We start from the raw sequence: 17,485 nt of genomic DNA on the forward strand, positions 1-17,485 counted from the left end.
CAGAAACAAATCATGTTCTGAGTGACTGGAGTCATTGCTCACAGCACCGGGAGCTGGTTTAGGGTGGGGTGAGGGGCAGTGGCCTTGGGGCTCCAGTGTCTAAAGGCCCAGGCCTGCGGGCTGGGGGGAGGGGTGCAGAGTGGCAGGTCCTGTGTGTGTGAGTGGGGGGCGGGGGGGAGACAATGGGGCTCAGCATCTGCTCCTCGCTGGGAGAAGGGACCCTCCAGTGAAAAGCCAGGGAGAGCAGGGAAGTGTGGGAGGAATTGATGAGGAGAAGGGGTGGAGCCAAGGAGACGCAGCCGGGAGGAAGGAAGAGAAGGGGAAGGAAGAGCGGAGGGAGGGGAGAGGATCCAGGCTCTCCTTCCTCTCGGTGACTTGGTCCGGAGCCGCAGCCTGCTCTCGCATTGTTTCCTGCGGAAACGTGGGGGGCCCATGGAGACTCACGCTTCTCCCCAGCCCCTAGCAGCAGCCCCCAGTCCAAGGGCCAGGCATCCAGCAGGTGCTCAATACTTAGTTGGGCAAAAGAGACATGTGGCCCAAGTTTGCTCTGGGAACTTTTCCCCTCCCTTCTCCCCACTTCTCTGGAGAAGGCAGAGCAGGTTTTTGGGAATACGCCCAGGCGCCCCATGAATAATTGACCCTCCGTGGGGTCTCTGCCGCGTTGGGTCCGAGGGCTCGGAGTGGAGAAGCGGCTGGACGTTAGAGGCCAGTCGGGAGCCGGGGGAAGGCAAGGCTGCGCCAAGCCCCACGGCCCTGCAGGGAGGAGCTCGGGGCCCGACCCCCGCACGGCCAACGGCCACGCCTCGGCGCCCCCCAGCAGCGCGCCCGGGGGCGGAGGCCCAGGCTCTGCGCTGGGCGAGCCTGCGGGGGCCCGATCCCAGCGGCTCCTCCGAGCCCCTTCCCCACCCCGGCCCAGGCGCTCGCAGTACGCCCCGCTCCCTCGAGTCTGGACGTCCAGGGCTCTGCAAACAGCTGTTCAAAGGCTTTTTACAGTTCAGTGCTCTGCGGGGATGTTTGTTCCAAGCCCATCTGCCTACTTTAAAAATATATAAGTGAAGAACACACCCAACCTTCCACCTCTGGCTGGGGAGGGGCGGGCTCGGCGGCCCCCGCCCGCACTTCGGAAGGAACCCGCACCCGGCACCCGCGGCTGCGTTCCCCCCACCCCCATCGACTCTCCTCTCGGGAGGACGTCCCATGCTTCCCACGGGGGAGGGGGGCGTCCCCTAGGCCCCCTTTGTACCAGGCAGGACCGGGCCCCCCATTTCCATGCGAGGTTCTTATGCTCCCCCTCTCCCCCGCTTCAGTTAATCTTTGTTCCCCTTTTCTGCTGAGAGGAGAAAAAAAAAGAGAGAAAGAAAAGGAGGAAAAAAAGGCGTGACTTGATTCTCAAACGAAACTCCCACAGCAAACAAAACCCTTTTAGAGAAATAAGAAAGGAGGAAGAAGGAAGAAAAGAGGGAAGGAAAAAAAAAGAAAGGAGAGAGAAACCCCTCCAGGCTTTCAATTTGAGTGGGAGAGTTGAACCGAAAGAAAGAGAAAGAAAGGAAGAAAAACCCTCTCTGCGGTAGAAAGAGAAAAGAAAACTTGGGCTGACAAGAGGGGGGTGTTGGGGGGGGTGGAAGGAAGTGAGAAAACAAAAGAGAGATAAAAGGGCTGCTTTTCTGTCTTTCTCTTCCTCCGCGAGCTGGGTTAGGAGGAGCTGTTTTGCATCCCTTCACGTCAGCCCTGCCTCATTCCCTTCTTCCAGGGAGGGAGAGAGAGCGAGCGAGCGAGAGAGGGAGAGAGAGAGAGAGAGAGAGAGGAGAGGGAGAGAGAGGGGGAGAGAGAGAGAGAAAGAGAGGAGCCGGAGGGAGGGCGGCAGGAGCAGGCGGCGGGCGCGCGTGGAGGCGGGCGGCGGGCGCGCAGCAGCAGCCCGGGCGGTGGGCAGCCAGGAGCCCCCCCGGCCCCGGCCCGCCACGGGCCCCAGCGCAGGAGCCGCGCCCGGACCCAGGGTGAGTGTCCCGCGCGGCCCCCGGGCCCCGGCCCCGCAGCCCCGGGCGGCGCGCCGGCGGGGGCGCGGGGGGCGCGGGGGTGGGTCGCTGCGGCCGCGGCCGACCCGCCCCCCGCCTCTCCCCGGGGACGGCGGCGCGCAGGCCCTGGCCGCGCTGCAAATATGTCGTCTTTTCCTTTCACTTCCACATTCCCTCATGCCGGAGAGCTGGAGGGAGAGAGGGAGAGCCGGGGAAAGAGGGAGAGATGGCGTCTGGAGGGAGGGAGGGGGTGTGGAGGGGGAAGGGAAGGAGGGAGCGGGCGAGCGAAAGCGGGCGAGAGCGAGGAGAGCGCGCGAATGAGAGAGAGAGGAAGAGAGAGAGAAAGGGAGGGGAGAGAGAGAGAGAAGCAAAAATGAAAGGAAAGCGCGGCGGCGGCGGCGGGGCGGGAGGCCCGGAGGAGGCGGCGGCGGCGGCTCGCGGGCCCGCACGTGGGTGTCCCGGCGCCCGGTGCGCTCCCCCCGCCGCCCGCCCGGGACTCAAAGTTTCACCCCCTGGCCGCACCGCCCCGCCCCGCCGCTGCCCACAAACTTTATTCTCGGGGCGGGTGGGGTGGCTGCGCGTCCCCGCCGTCCGGGGTGGGGGAGGGCCGGGCGCGCCGCTGGGCTGTCGGGGGGCGCCCCCCCCCGGGCCGCCGCGCGCCCCCCACGCCGGGGCCGGGGACCTGTTGAAGGCGCTCGCCGTCCGGCCGGGTGTCCACGGCTCTCCTTGGTCGGTCTCGGTTCCCCTTCCTCGTCGCCCACCCTTCTCCGTCTCCTCGCGGTCATTTTCCTAATTGGACAGAGCCGTGGGGTGTGATCGCTGGCGTCAGACTGGGGGCCCCCCGAGGCTGCCAGGTGGGCGCGGGGGACTCGGGGACCGACGGGACAGCCCCAGCGTAGAGCCCACAGATCCGGCCCTGGTGCCACCGCCCCCCTAACCGCGGACTTGCTAACTAGTGCGTATCGGGTTTTTTTTTTTTTTTTTCCAACTTGCCTTTAAAGATGACTTTTATGGTCGCTGCAACTGCTTCCCTTCACTCTGTGCTGTAGTTTGGGAAGATTTAAGAGGCCAGGGAGGTCCTTGCGTGGGTTTTAACTAACCCAAAACGATCATTAATGTATCTCTTAGCTCTGCGAGGGATCGGGCAAGGCGTACTCGGAGCCCGGGTGCGTTTTCACAGGGTCACTACGAGGTGCTGGTCCTTTCCCGGTCTGAGCGGTCCAATGAGGGACCCTCCTGGAGGCCCACCCTAGAGCTGCGGGCCGAGCGCCCTAAGTGCTAAGGGCACCCAGAACGCCTTGATTTCTGCGCAAAATGGAAACTCCCAGCCGGCGCAGACCTGGAGGGGATATAGCCAGTTCCGGAGGGCTCCGGGGAAACTCAAAAGATTACCCCACAGGTGTGCGGAGAGGGACTTTGAACTGTGGGGGTCAGCCAGCCAACTTCGAAGCTGCTGTTTCAGTGCTGCCTTTGTACACGTGTAAGTAAAACAGTCAAAGTTCATTTCTGCCAAGCAGAGGGCCTGGAGCCTGCATCCCTGCTTTTGCCCTGAGACCAGGGGCCTTCAAAGGACCCGCCGGACCAGGTGGGGGAGGGGTGGTGAACCGCCCCTAATTGTCTTTAGACTTTAGAAAAGGCATTCTTAGAGTTTGTGATCAAAGCCATGGGCCAGTCCGGTTTTGATTTTTGAGACTTATGGTAGTATGGTAGTCCCTTTCTCGTTTGTTTTAAAGCTAATATTATTCTCAAGAACTTTGGTGGTGGTTCTGTCAGCTGGCCCTCCAGCCACACATCACTGTGTGCCAGGCACCTGCCAGTCTGGGAACAGGACCTCTAATTGGTCACCTGTAGCTCTAGTGACTCTAGTGTTCCAGTAATCTGCAGGAGCCGGCCTTCTTGCTTGAGGGCAGTGGGGGTACAGCTGCTCTCTTTGAGGTAGGGTGAGTTGGCCATTTGGATCATGTTTTTCTTTCCCCCAGGCTTGCCTGGTTGCCTGTATGCCCATGGAGGGAGAGGCAGTGAGTTGAAGTGGGAACGGAGGTTCCTGCTTCTCAGAGAAGATTCCTGGGTGAGTCCTTGACCTGTGGTGTGTGGCCATTGGGCCATTTCTTCTGTACTTGAGGCACTTCCATTCCAACCAGGCATTTTCTACCAGGGAGACTTATTTTAGGCTCTCCGTCTGGAGAAAAGGAGACGGACAAGGTCTGGCACGGTTTTTGAGTTGGAGGAAGGGAGACTAATGGGCCCACCAGAGATTTTGCATACCTTCTATTTTAGGTTTGCCTTGTGGCCCAGGGATGTTTCTACCAGAGTTGTGCTTGGAATGCTCAGGTTTGAAGTTGGAAGGGAGTAAATAAACAAAGGAGGAGTCAGCGCATCTCAGGATGCTGTTTACAGGCTCCTCATCTGGCTCACTCAGCCAGGGATCTGAGGGCGGGGGCTCATCTTGTTGAATTAAGGAATCTGCTGAGTCTCATGTTAATGGTGGTGGATCCTAGCCCTTAGACTGCAAAACTGGAAGAGGACCTTAGAGCTTGTCTGAAAGATAGAGACAAGAGAAAAACTTTATGCCTGAAATCACGCAGTAATTGACAGAGCCAGCACTCAAACACAGGCTTTCAGAGTCCATTTCCAATGATCTCTGTCTTTTAATATGTATTTATTTATTGGGCTGCACCCGGTCTTAGTTGTGGCATGTGGTATCTAGTTTCCTAACCAGGGATTGAACCCAGGCCCCCTGCATTGGGGGTGTGGAGTCAGTCACCGGACCACCAGGGAAGTAAGTCCCCCAAGGGCTCTTAACACAAAGCTGCTGCCGGTTCGCCTCCTGGGGCACCTGAGTCACGCTCTATCCAAAGAATGTGGCAGTGAGAACATGAAAACCTGAGATATGCTCATGACATAAGTAAATGAAGGACCTTATTTTCCGGTTGTGTTCCGCATACTGTTCTGGAGGATTTGACGGCCAGTGTGACTACGTGGGGAAACCGGGTGTTTCGGGTGTTTTAACACGGACTTCTTCAAAGTCTGCCAGTTCAGCGGGGCAGCAGTTTAGTCATCGGCTTGTGCCTAAGTCCCACTGAGCATTTTTTGATCTGGAATTCTTTCTGCCTGCTTTGTACCTCTGTGTGATTTATTTAGGCATGGTCCGGGAGAAGAATGGGGATGGAAAGGAAAGGCCAGAGACCCAAACTGGTATCTCTTCCTGGGTTACATCTCTTACTACCTTCAGTTCATGAGGTGTTCGTGATTCATTGCTAATGATCACCTGTGCCTAGAACAGGGCCCGGCACATAGTGGACCCTCCATAAATTCTTGTTGAATAAATGCACTGGGTGTTAGGAAAAAGAGTTCCCTCCCAGAAGGGACCCACAAATGACAGATGGAGGCAGAGACAGGGAGGTAATTGATGGGAGCTGCAGAGTTTTGCCGTGAGTCACGGCTTAGAACAAGCTCCAGACAGGTAAGGCAGGAGGGGCTGGGAAGAGCAAATCTCACGAGGGGTGGAGCCACTGGGTGGAGACTTGTGAAACAATAGATCTTGAATTGGACTGGATATGGGGAGGATAATAACCATAGATCTTGGGCCAGGCTTGTGTAAGTGCTCTATGTGTATCGTCTCTCTTAAGAGTCCTCACAGGTGCTAGTTGCTGCCTGCATGCTGAGTTGCTCAGTCATGTCTGACTCTTGGTGACCCTATGGACCATAGCCCACCAGGCCCCTCTGTCCATGGGATTCTCCAGGCAAGAATACTGAAGTGGATTACCATTTCCTCTTCCAGGGGGTCTTCCGACCCAGGGATTGAACTGCCTGAATTGGCAGGCGGGTTCTTTACCACTGCCTGGTTTTTCCCATTTGGCAGATTGGGGAATTGAAGCACAGAGGAGCCAGTAACTCATTCAAGGGCACAGAGCTGGTGGTTCTGAACTCAAGCAGACTGACTTCAGACTTGGCTGCCCTAGAATGATGATGAGTTTAGGTATTTCTGCCCACATCAAGGAGCTGGGCATTCAGAGCTTTGGGGTTGCTAGAAAGGACAGCAACAGAAAAATTGGAAAAGAAATTCTTGGTCTGCAATGCAGTGAGGCTGGTCAGGGAGATGGCCCTCTGCTTCCTTTATCAAGGCCCTCAAGGTGTCTGAAGAGTGTAAGAGGTTTTATTTATTTATTTTTTAAAATATTTATTTGGCTACTCTGGGTCTCAGTTGTGGCATGTGAACTCTTACTTGCTGCTTGTGGGAGCTAGTTCCCTGACCAGGGATCGAACCCTGGCCCTCAGCATTGGGGGTGCTGAATCTTAGCCATTGGACCACCAGGGAAGTCCCCTGTAAGGGAATATTTATTTTGGGGACCTAACTATTTCCCAGGCACAGTGGCTAGTTCCAGATTGGGTCTGTTTTGCGCTTGATGAAGATTTAGGAGACTTTTTTTTAAGGTTGCTTTTCAAGTTACGTTTTAGTCCACATGTATTTGAAACTGGTGGGAATTTTAAAGCCAAAAGTATCACCTTTGGCCATGGGGCCTCTAGAAAGTGTTTCCCACCCACTCAAGCCTTCCCTTCCTACTCCAAGTATGCTGGTCCAGGCTACTCAGTCCACAACAGCTGCCCTTTAAAAAAAAAATTATTTATTTTTGGTTGTGCTGGGTCTTCATTGCTGCTCTGGCGTTTCTCTAGTTGCAGCAAGCGGGGACTGCTCTACAGTTGCCGTCTGCAGGCTTCTTCCTGTGGTGGTGTCTTCTATTGTTGAGGCGCACAAGGCTTCAGTAGTTGCAGCATGTGGGCTCAGCAGTTGCAGCTCCCGGACTCTGTAGTTACAGCGCACGGGCTTAGTTGCTCCGAGGCTGGTGGGATCTTCCCTGATCAGGGATCGAACCCGAGTCTCCTGTGTTGGCAGGCGGATTCTTTGCCACTGAGCCACCAGGGAAGCCCACAACAGCTGCCCTTTTATTGACAGTCTGCCAGTCCCGTCCTCGTGGAGCTTGCAGTCTCCCTGGGAGACAGACATTAAACTAATAATTACACCAATACTCTTTAATTACAATTGTTACAAATGCTTCAAAGGAAAAAGTACAGAGACCACAGGAGCTGATAATCAAGGGGGACCTGGGGGTGGGGGGCGGGGCAGGGAGGCTTTCCTGAAGAAAAGGCGTTTAAACAACCATACAGAGGGTGGGCAAAGAGGCTTTAACCAGGTGGGACAGTCCATTAGCCTTGATGTAAGCCTTTGCTGCTCTGTATGTGGCCAGGCACCAACAGCAGCAGCATCACCTTGTTAGAAATGCAGAATCTCGGGCCTGCCCCAGACCTGCTGAATCTGCAATTTAAGATTCCCGTGCGTGGTGGAGTCTAAGAAATGCTGATGGAATCAAAGTACCAAACTGGGAGGTTCCCAGCTTTGCTGCAAGTGAGTTGGGTGACCTCAGGCAAGTCACCCACTTTGAAGTGACTTGGAGGAGTAATAACAAGGGAATTAGATCATCCCACAAGTTCTTTCGCAGGTGGTTTAGTGGTCAAGAATCCACCTGTCAGCGCAAGAGACACAAGAGATGCGGGTTCAATCCCTGGGTCGGGAAGATCCCCTGGAGGAGGAAATGGCAACCCACTCCAGTATTCGTGCCTGGAGAATCCCATGGACAGAGGAGCCCGGTGGGCTACACAAAGTGTCGGGCACAACTGAGCACACAGTGCATACACACACAGATTCCTTCTGGCTCCTCAGATCTTTGGCTTTTGCTGGTGGGTGCTGTCTCCAGGCTTATGGAGAGAGAGGACCTGGGCTTACAGAGCATCCACCTGTGCGATGCTCTTGGTCGGAGGGCCAGCAGTGGATACTAGTCCATGCTCTAGTCTGACTTCAGTGAGCAGTGAAGAGGGGCCAGGCCATTCTTCGGGGAAAAATGAGAATAATTCACAAAAAGCATGTGGAACTTCGTAGCACATACGATACTGTCTTTTTATTTTTAATATTTATATATGTATGCATCTTTATCTGACTGCACTGGGTCTTAGTTGCAGCACAAGGGGGTCTTCAGTTGTGGCATATGCACTCTTAGTTGCAGCACGTACGATCCAGTTCCCCTGACCAGGGATAGAACCCAGGCCCCCTGCCCTGAGAGCATGGAATCTTAACCACTGGACCACCAGGAAAGTCTTGGGAGACTGTGTTAAGGTGACCCAGGGATGAGTTGACCTGAAGCAAGAGAAAAATGGGCAGGGTCAAAGAGACTTTGAGAAAGAAGGGTGTAACATTTCTTACCTAAACTGAGGGCGGGAGGGACCTGCTTCACTGCTGTGCATGTGAACATAATAACGTCAAGAACTGCCATGGTGTTTTGACCCTGAGATCCTCACATGACTGTTGAGAGAACCAGAGGGCTGGAACCAGACCTTCTTGACCTTCACAGCCATGGGGGGCTTCAGTTACATCTGCAGCTGTACAGAGGGTTACATTCTAGGGCTAGCACCTGTAGCTTTCACCAGCCTCAAAGGGGTCTATAGCCTACCAGAACTAGGGACAAAGGGCTTTCTTGACTAATGTCTCCCAGCTCTTTTATTATGCGGCATTGACGATGTCCCAGGCACTATTCTCATATATGTATTAGCACTTTCCATATATGTATTAGCCCATTTAGGTTAAATACTAGGTCACACACCTAGTAAGTTTCAGAACCAGGATTGGCACCCAGGCAGTCAGGCCCCAGAGTCCCTGTGAGCAAAGCCCACCTTAGAAACAGGGCAGGTGCAACCAGGGGCTTGCCGTTGTCAGTAGGAACAGAAATTGAGATTACGGAGGCCTCCACTTTACAAGTGTCTCCCAATTGTTCATGTATAAAACTGCAAGGATTTTCCCAAGGAAACGTGTTACAAGTAGCACAGAGTTGCCAGGCTAGTCAGTGAGAGCCTGTGTCACTACTGGACTCAACTCATGATAGTTTGGAAAAAAAAAAAAAAATTAGAAAACAAAACTGCTGCAGTACTTCAAAGAAAATTAAGAATTCTAGAATCCAGGAACTTCCCTGGTGGTCCAGTGGTTAAGTCTTCACCTACCAGTGCATTGGATGCACGTTTGGTCCCTGGTCTGGAAACTAAGAACCCGCATGCCTTGCAGCTCAAAAAAAAAAAAAAAAACAACCCCAAATCCAGAACATAAAACAGAAGCAACATTGTAACAAACTCCAAAAGGCTTTAACTAAAATGGTCCCTATCACAAAAAAAGAAATCTTAAAAAAAATACAATTAATAATGTGTTTTTAAAAAATTCTTGAATTGGATAGAAGGTGTTTGAACACAGTCAAATAAGGGAGGTGAGGTGGTTGCAGGAAATTGGGGTAGATTCTGAAAGGGGGATCAAAGAATGTTAGAGGTCAAAGTGGGGCTAAATGTATGTTGAATCAGCAGCTTCAAAAGGTGAAATAACTGGCTTTTATTACCTACTAATTAATGTGTATGGCTCCCAGAACAGACCCTTCCTGCATCCCTAGGCCCCCAAGTACAGAGGCCTTTTGTATTCTCTCTTACTCATTTCTGTGCTATTTGAATATTTATCGCTATGTATTACCTTTCTAATCTGTATGTTTGTAAATGGAGTAAAAGGACTGTTAGAAGCAGGTTGATCTCTAGAGGGGGTTTTGGTTCTGTCTTCTACCACCATCATGGTAAAGGAGTTTCTGCTGTTAAATCCTAGTTTAATAGTTCCCGGATCGCTCAGTGGGTAAAGAATCCACCTGCAATGCAGGAGACGTGAGTTTGATCCCTGGGTTGGGAAGATCCCCTGGAGAAGGAAATGGCAACCCACCACAGTATTCTTGCCTGGAGAATCCTGTGGACAGAGAAGCTACAGTCCATAGGGTCACAAAGAGTCGGACACAACTGAGGAGATGGAGCAAGCCCCATTTGTATGTTTTGGGAGTACCAAGAGAACTGTTGGAAATGTGAGGGTTTTCGGTGTAGTCAGAAGCAGAGAGTAGGAGATCACATTGTGGCCCAACTGCGTTCTCTGCCTCCCGGGGTATAACAAATAGGGAATCAGAATCAGGTAAAAATGATCACTACAGAAAACATGAATGGGGACTTCTCTGGTGGGCCAATGGTTACAACTTCGCCTTCCAGTGCCAGGGGTACGTGTTCGATTCTTGGTGGAGGAGCTAAATCCCACATGCCTCGTGGCCAAAAAAACCAACATATGAGACAGAAGTAATATTGTAATAAAACCAATATATATTTTTAAGTACTAAAATCACCTTAAAAATAATTTTCTAAAAATTAAAGCAGGAATGTCCACCCTGCAGACTTACATGGGAGACTATAACTTCTGTGATGACTCTTAGTTATGTGTGGTTTGTCTTTTGAGTGGTACCTAAGCACCATCCCCAACCCCATCTTATTCCCCCTGGGGCTGCAGTGGGATGCAGTTTTGAAAGGGGAAGGTTGTCCTGCATGTGTTTGGTGTAAAAACAAAAATCATACAAACTTTAATAATGGTTGTTTTATGTGCCATGTCAGAATGTCCTCATGAGGACATGCCCAAGTTGGCCTCTCAGTAAGCCTCAGGGAGGCTTCAGAGGCTGGCAGTGCTGGTTGGTTATCCCCACCCTGTGATGGACTGCAGCATGCCAGGCTTCCCTGTCCTTCACTGTCTCCCAGAGTTTGCTCAAACTCATGTCCATTGAGTCGGTGATGCCATCCAACAATCTCATCCTCTGTTGCCCCCTTCTCCTTTTGCCTTCAGTCTTTCCCAGCGTCATGGTCTTTTCCAATGAGTTGGCTCTTTTCATCAGGTGGTCGAAGTATTGGAACTTCAGCATCAGTCTTTCCAGTGAATGTTCCAGGATGATTTCCTTCAGGATTGACTGGTTTGATCTCCAAGAGGTCCTTGCCGTCCAAGGACCTCTTAAGAGTCTTTTCCAGCATGACAATTCGAAAGCATCAAGTTTCTTCTTTTTCTCATTCTTTCTTCTCTGTTTTTTGTTTGTTTTTTCCTCTTTATTGTTTTGGAACTTATACACTCTATTTCTGTTCTTTTGATGCATGAAGACTGTATGAGGTTTAAAGTTAGTTGGTATTTATATCTTTTTTTCAAGCGATTCAAGGATCTTAGGATGCTTTATATAAAGTCACCATTGTCCCTGCTTATGTTCAGTTGTCTTGTGGTGGTTTAGCTCTGTCTTGTTTACTGTTTAATACCACAAATTAGACCTTTTCAGTGTTCTATATGGTTGGTTAACTTTTGAGTTCCACATAGTTACCATTTTGTTTACTCATATTTCTTCCCACATCTCAGGCTTTTTTTCTGAAATCAGAACATCTGTGGTGGAGGTGTTTTAATCATAAACTTCCAGTTCCTGTTTGGTTAGAATTTTATTTCATAGAGAGTGTTTACTTGGTATAAAACTTTAGCTTGACAATTGTTTTATCTGAGTACTTAAAGATGGTATTCTACTGTCTTTCGGCTTTCCTTATTGATACTGAGAAGCCCAGTTATTGATTTCAGGCAATTTCTTCTCTCTGGTTGTTTTGTTATTGTGATGGTGGTGGTGGTGGTGGTGTGTGTTCACACACGTTCACATGAGTATGTGGGTTTTTTGGTTGTTGGGGTTTTTTTGTTTTGTTTTGTTTTCAGCTTAATGTATTTAGGAGTGGATTATATTTTGTTTGGCTCAGAATTCATTAGACTTCCTGAAACCAAAGATTAGTGACTTTTATCAGTTCTAGAAAATTTTTATCCTTTATCTCTTTCACTGTTACCTATCATTCTCCCTATGATTTCTCTTTCAGAACTCTAATTAGATATATGCTAGATCTGGTTCTGCCCTTTACATCTGTTAACTTCTTTTTAATTTCAACACTTTTATAGTGTTTTCTGGGTAATTTCTTATTTGTCTTCCAGTTCACTAATTCTCTCCAGTTATCTCTGATTTTCTGTTCAGCCCTTCCACTGATGTATTTTTTTTTTCACTGATGTATTTTTAATATCAATATTAACTCACAGGTTTTAATATACTTTTTGTGTTTTAATCCATTGCAGTTATTTTCTTTGATGTTCATTTTTAAGTTTATAATCTGGGTGAGCATCGTGTTTCTTGTTTTATCATTTTTCAAATATGTGTGACTTTTAAAAATCTCTAAATCTTTACCTGGGTTTTTAAATCCTCATTTCCTTAATCATGTTATACATACCTTTCCTTTTTTTGTGTCCAGTAATTCTAGTATCTGCAGTATTTGCAGGTATGGTTCTATTGTTTGATGGTTCTGCTCACTCCCACTCATGAAGGCTTATTTCCTTATGTGTTTTGTGATTTTCTGTTGTGAGCTTATGTTTGTTAGAATTCCATCTGTGAGAATTCTTTAAGGTGTGGGATGAGAGTACATTCTTCCTGGGAAAATATGTGTTGCCTTCTGCCAGACACCTTAAAGTCTTACATATAAGTCATTATTTACAATTCTTAGCTTACAGTTTGGGGACCAGAGCCCAAACCTACAGGCAGGCTGGCTAATGACCGTGGATTGTCAGAGGAGCCTTTTTGTTGAAAATTCTGCCCACAGTTAACACTAAGCCAGATGACTTCCTACTTGCCTATATACCACCAGATACCTCACTTTGTCCTATTGTTCCTGTATTGCCAAATGTCTTTTCTCCGTATTTGGACAAAGCCCTAATCATGTCAGGCACAGTTGAAAACTCTATGTCTTTTGAGCCTTCCTCATGCCATCCCTTGCAAAATTAACCAGTCCTTGTACATTCATTCGCCCTTGTCACCTTACCTATTAGGCTGTGGGGATGTGTGTTCAGACCCCACACTGGACTCTGAACTTCTTAAAAGCGCAGAGCTGTGTCATTTATTTCTGGAGACCTAGTGCCTGGCTCACTGTTGGGCAGAGTAGTTGCTTAATAGATATCTATTGATTGAATGGAATTTATGGCAAAATCAATGTTTCTGTTCTTGAATAGTAATAAAATCACAAGCATTAACCTCCCCCGTGATCTTGGACAAGTCCAGTTTACCGCTTTGTTTTTTTGTTTCCGTTTATTTATTTTTTGGCTGTGCAGGGTCTTTGTTGCTGTGCATGGTCTTTCTCTATTTGTGGAGAGCAGGAGCTACTCTCTGGTTGTGGTACTCAAGCTTGTCATTGCAGCGGCTTCTCTTGCTGTGGAGCGCAAGCTTTAGAGCACATGGGCTTCAGCAGTCGCAGCTCCCAGGCTCTAGAGCGCAGGCTCAGTAATTGTGGCACACGGGCTTAATTGCTCTGTGGCATGTGGGATCTTCCCAGATCCGGGGTTGAACCCGTTTCTCCTGAATTAGGAGGCAGATTCTTTACCACTGAGCCACCAGGGAAGCCCACTTTACCTCTTTGGATCTGAGTGACTGAGCTTTAAAATGAAAGGATGCTTCTGAAATCTCTACCTACTCTAAGATACTGGCATTCAGCATAACTTGCATGAGTGTCAAGCGTGATAACATGAATCACCTCTTGGCTCACAAATGGAATGAAGGGATGGGAGGGCCTTAGAGAGAAACAGTATGATTCTGAGAAAATGGACATAATATGGAAGAGAAGGGACTCAAAAGTAAATTAATATGAAAGGTGACATTTTAAAATTTGTGACTTGAGACAACCTGATGGCTACATTAAAAAAAAAGAACACGCTATAACAAAATAAATTCAAACGGATTAGAGATGTTAGATGTTAAAAACGAACTCAGGGAAAATAGTTTCTAAGTACAACTTAAAACCCAGGAACCATACTTGACCCTACACAAGTAAATTTCTACAAGGCAAAATCATCATAAATAGTCAAAAGAGTCTCCTACTTCTCAAAACTTCTCAGAGAGCTAATTTTCTTTAATATCTAAAGAGGAAATCAATAAGAAAAAGACCATCACCAAATTTGTTTTAAAAAATATTTACTTCTTTGTGCCATCTCTTAGTTGTGGCGTATGGGATCCAGTTCCCTGACCAGAAATGGAGCCTGGGCCCCTGCATTGGGAGTATGGGGTCTTAGCCACTAGATCACCAGAAAAGTCCCATTAACCCAATTTTTTAAATGGGCTAATGGACCAGTCACAGAAAAGGAAATACAAATGGTTCTTAACCATATGAAGTGTTCTTTCAACCCACCAGTATTAAGAGAAGTGTTAACTCTGCTATGAAGAAGTGACAGTGGGAACAGTTACTCTCCAAATTATTAAAAGAGTATAAGTTGGTACAACCTGTATAGAGAGTGTTTTGACAATATTTATTAAAATTGCACAAGCAACTCCACTTCTGGGGATTCCTCTCACAGGTATGAGTATACGTGTGAAATGATGCATTTATCAAGATAGTTCATTGCATCATTGCTTGTAAAAGCAAAAAAAAAGCAAGGGGAATAACCTTATTGTCTATCAGTAGAAAACTGTTAAATAAATTATCCTGTGTCCATGCTCTGAAAACTCAGTGCAGCAGTAAAAAAGCGTGTGAAAGCTCCCATATATGGATGTGGTTGCCAAGCTATTAAGTAAGAAAGTGAGAGACAGAATGACCGGCTGTGTGGCATGCTGTAAGGACACCTGGGAGACTGGTAATAGTGGTTTCCCACAGCAGACGCGGACTCTTCAGCATGTTCCTTCTTCTTTTTGAATTTTTCACTTTGTGTGTATACTACCTAATTTATTTATATGGCCACACCACGTGGCTTGCAGCAACTTACTTCCCCGCCAGAGATCAAACCTGTGCCCCCTGCGGCGAAAGCGCAGAGTCCTAACCACTGGTGGTGGTGGTTCAGTTGCTAAATCATATCCAACTCTTTCTGACCCCATGGACTGAAGCATATCAGGTTTCCCTGTCCTTCACCATCTCCCGGAGTTTGCCCAAACTCATGTCCCTTGAGTTGGTGATGCCATCCAACCATCTCATTCTGTCACCCCTTCTTCTACCTTCAATCTTTCACAGCATCAGGGTCTTTTCCAGTGAGTCAATCCTTTGCATCACGTGGGCAAAGTGTTGGAGCTTCAGCATCAGTCCTTCCAATGAAAATTCAGGGTTGATTTCCTTATGTCACCTAATTTTAAAAAAAAAACTTTCTTTTCAAAGAAGGAGGTTGGGGTGGGAAGGAGGGAGGAAGAGAAGAAGGATCTCACCTTTGCTCTGCTTTTTCACATAGGCTATTTTAGTTATTCAGCTCAACAGCCCCTAAGGAGGCTACCATTTTATAGACCAAGAAACTGAAGCTTGGAAGTCTGCACTGACTTGCCCAAGTTCATGGAGAGAGCCCTGGAACCCAGCACTGAATCCAGCTCTCACTCCAGAATCGTCGGGCTCATGTCTGTAGATCAGTACTTTCTTGTTTCCTTCCTTTATTTTTAACCAACCTCTCATAGGTCAAGGACTGAAAGGCTGTGCATCAGGGCCTGGCCCCCCAGGGCAGAGGAGTGAGTGTAAAGTTCCATCCCGGGAATTCCCTGGTGGTCCAGTGGTTGAGACTCCGTGCTTCCAATGCAAGGAATTTGGGTTTGATCCCTGGTCGAGGAGCTAGGGTCACACATGCAGCACAGACAAGAAAATATTTTAAAAGTAAATTTTATCGATTTCTACTCTACAACAGTGCAAATCAGTCATAATTATATGTATACATCCCTTCCTTCTATCCCCTCCTTCTTTGGGGCTTCCCTTGTGGCTCAGATGGCAAAAAAAATCTTACCTGCAGTGCAGGAGATCCAGACCCGGATTCAGTCCCTGGTTGGGGGAGATCCCCTGGAGGAGGGAATGGCACCCCACTCCAGTATTGCCTGGAGAATCCCATGGACAGAGGAACCTGGTAGGCTACAGTCCCTGGGGTTACAAAACACTGGACAAGACTGAGCGGCTACCACTTTCACTTTTTCCTCCTTCTTGGGCCTCCCTCCCACCCCATCTCACCCCTCTAGGTTGTTACAGCACCAAGCTGGGCGCCTTGTGTTATGTATCAGCTTCCTACTAGCTGTCTGTTTTACCAACACAACATTGTAATGCAGTTATCCTCCAATTAAAAAATAAATTTAAAAAATAATTAAAAGAATAGCCATAAAAGTTTTTTTTTTTTTTAAAATGAGGTTCCACCCTACCTCTATAGCTGGCTGGCTGGCTGGCTCACAAGTCCTACTGGGCAAAGCTGGGGCAGTAGGTGGTGGAGTCAGCCCAGAACCCAGCCCTTCACATCAGACACAATGAGGAGGATGAGGGATGGGCTCTGCGGTCTTACCTTTGAAGTTCCGGGCTTTTATCAGAATGTCTGAAGCTTTACGTTATTTCAAGGGAGCTTTTATTACTGTCTGTGTGAACTGGCCTCGGGTAGGTCCCAGGTGCCAGGTGCCAAGGGAGCGCTTCCTAGTGCCTTCAGTTTGTTTTACAGCGGGGAAGTTTTCAGGGCTGATGGTACCCAGAACGTGGAACATTCTGGAAGAACAACTTTTCCTATTTTTCTTTACACAGGTGCAATTGGATGGCATCTCTTTAATTAAAAGGAAGGGGAGGTGGTTTTTTGATTTGGGGTTTTGGTTTTTGTCTGGCAGAAAACACCTGTGCTGATTTCAAAGTAGGGTATTGACTGCTTCCTCTTCGCTGAAGAGAAATTCTCTACAGAGAGCAAAGCTAAAGGTGTTGGCCGTATATAATACGAGGCTGTCATCTGTAGGCTACAGCTTCACATGGGGGGGAGAATTTGATGTCTTTAAGAGACACAGAATCATCCAGCACCAGCTGTCCTCATGGGCAGCGCCGTATTGATTATCCAAGTTGGAATCATCATTTCTGAAGGAGGAGGCAGGGTCCACTGGGGCTGAGGAATGTTCGTGGCGGTCTTTGGAACCGTGGCCTGGAGCTGGCGTGTCCAGCCCCAGGTCACTGTGCTACTCGGCATCTTTACAAAGGATGCGTCCTAGTGGTTCACGCTGCCCGTTTTTGTTTGTTAGGCCAGTGGAAGTGGAAGCACCTTGCGCATTACAGAGTGGTACCCACATTAAGTTCGCACTGGGCTGTTGCTGCTTGCATGCATGGATAGGAGGCACCCCATAAATGTTTCCCCAATGGACAGATTTTGATCTTTGAGATAGATTTTAAAGCTTTCAGTCAGAAAGAGGAATGGAGAAATTCAGACAGCTCCCATTGCTCCTCAAGTTTTCCTGATGCTTGAATAATTAAGTCCATGGCTGGTGAGCTTTTTCCTTTCTTGGGCTCTGGCTCATCTTACACAAAGGCCAGCTTCTGTAAATGGTGCACGTGTACGCCCATGCCTTCCCAACAGTTCCCAATTCTGTTGTCCTCTTGTGTCCTAGCTCACTATCTGGAAAATTTCTGTGTAACATCAGCTAAGTTCTTTTTTTTTTTTTTTTAAGGATTTTTATTATCTATTTATTTATTTGGCCTCACTGTGTGGCATGTGAGATCTTAGTTCCCTGAGCAAGGATGGAACCTGTACCCCCAGTATTGGGAGTGTGGAGTCTTAACCACTGGACCAT

General features: G+C 48.6%; 1 protein-coding gene across 6 annotated transcripts in view; it reads left to right on the forward strand.

The window, feature by feature from the left end:
- The first annotated feature begins 272 nt into the window (after positions 1–272).
- Positions 273–17,485, forward strand: part of ZNF710 (zinc finger protein 710) — a 73,494-nt gene continuing 56,281 nt past the window's right edge. For 3 of the 6 annotated variants that reach the window (XM_043922628.1, XM_043922627.1, XM_043922626.1), the window contains exon 1: positions 273–1,994. The gene's annotated coding sequence lies outside the window, so the exon portion shown is untranslated. Of the gene's footprint in view, positions 1,995–2,347; positions 2,968–3,991; positions 4,081–17,485 lie in introns of those variants that run through there. The other 3 variants (XM_043922633.1, XM_043922631.1, XM_043922632.1) reach the window with 3 other exon arrangements.

This window comes from Cervus elaphus, chromosome 13, assembly GCF_910594005.1.
Source record: "Cervus elaphus chromosome 13, mCerEla1.1, whole genome shotgun sequence".
NCBI classification, from domain to species: Eukaryota; Metazoa; Chordata; class Mammalia; order Artiodactyla; family Cervidae; genus Cervus; species Cervus elaphus.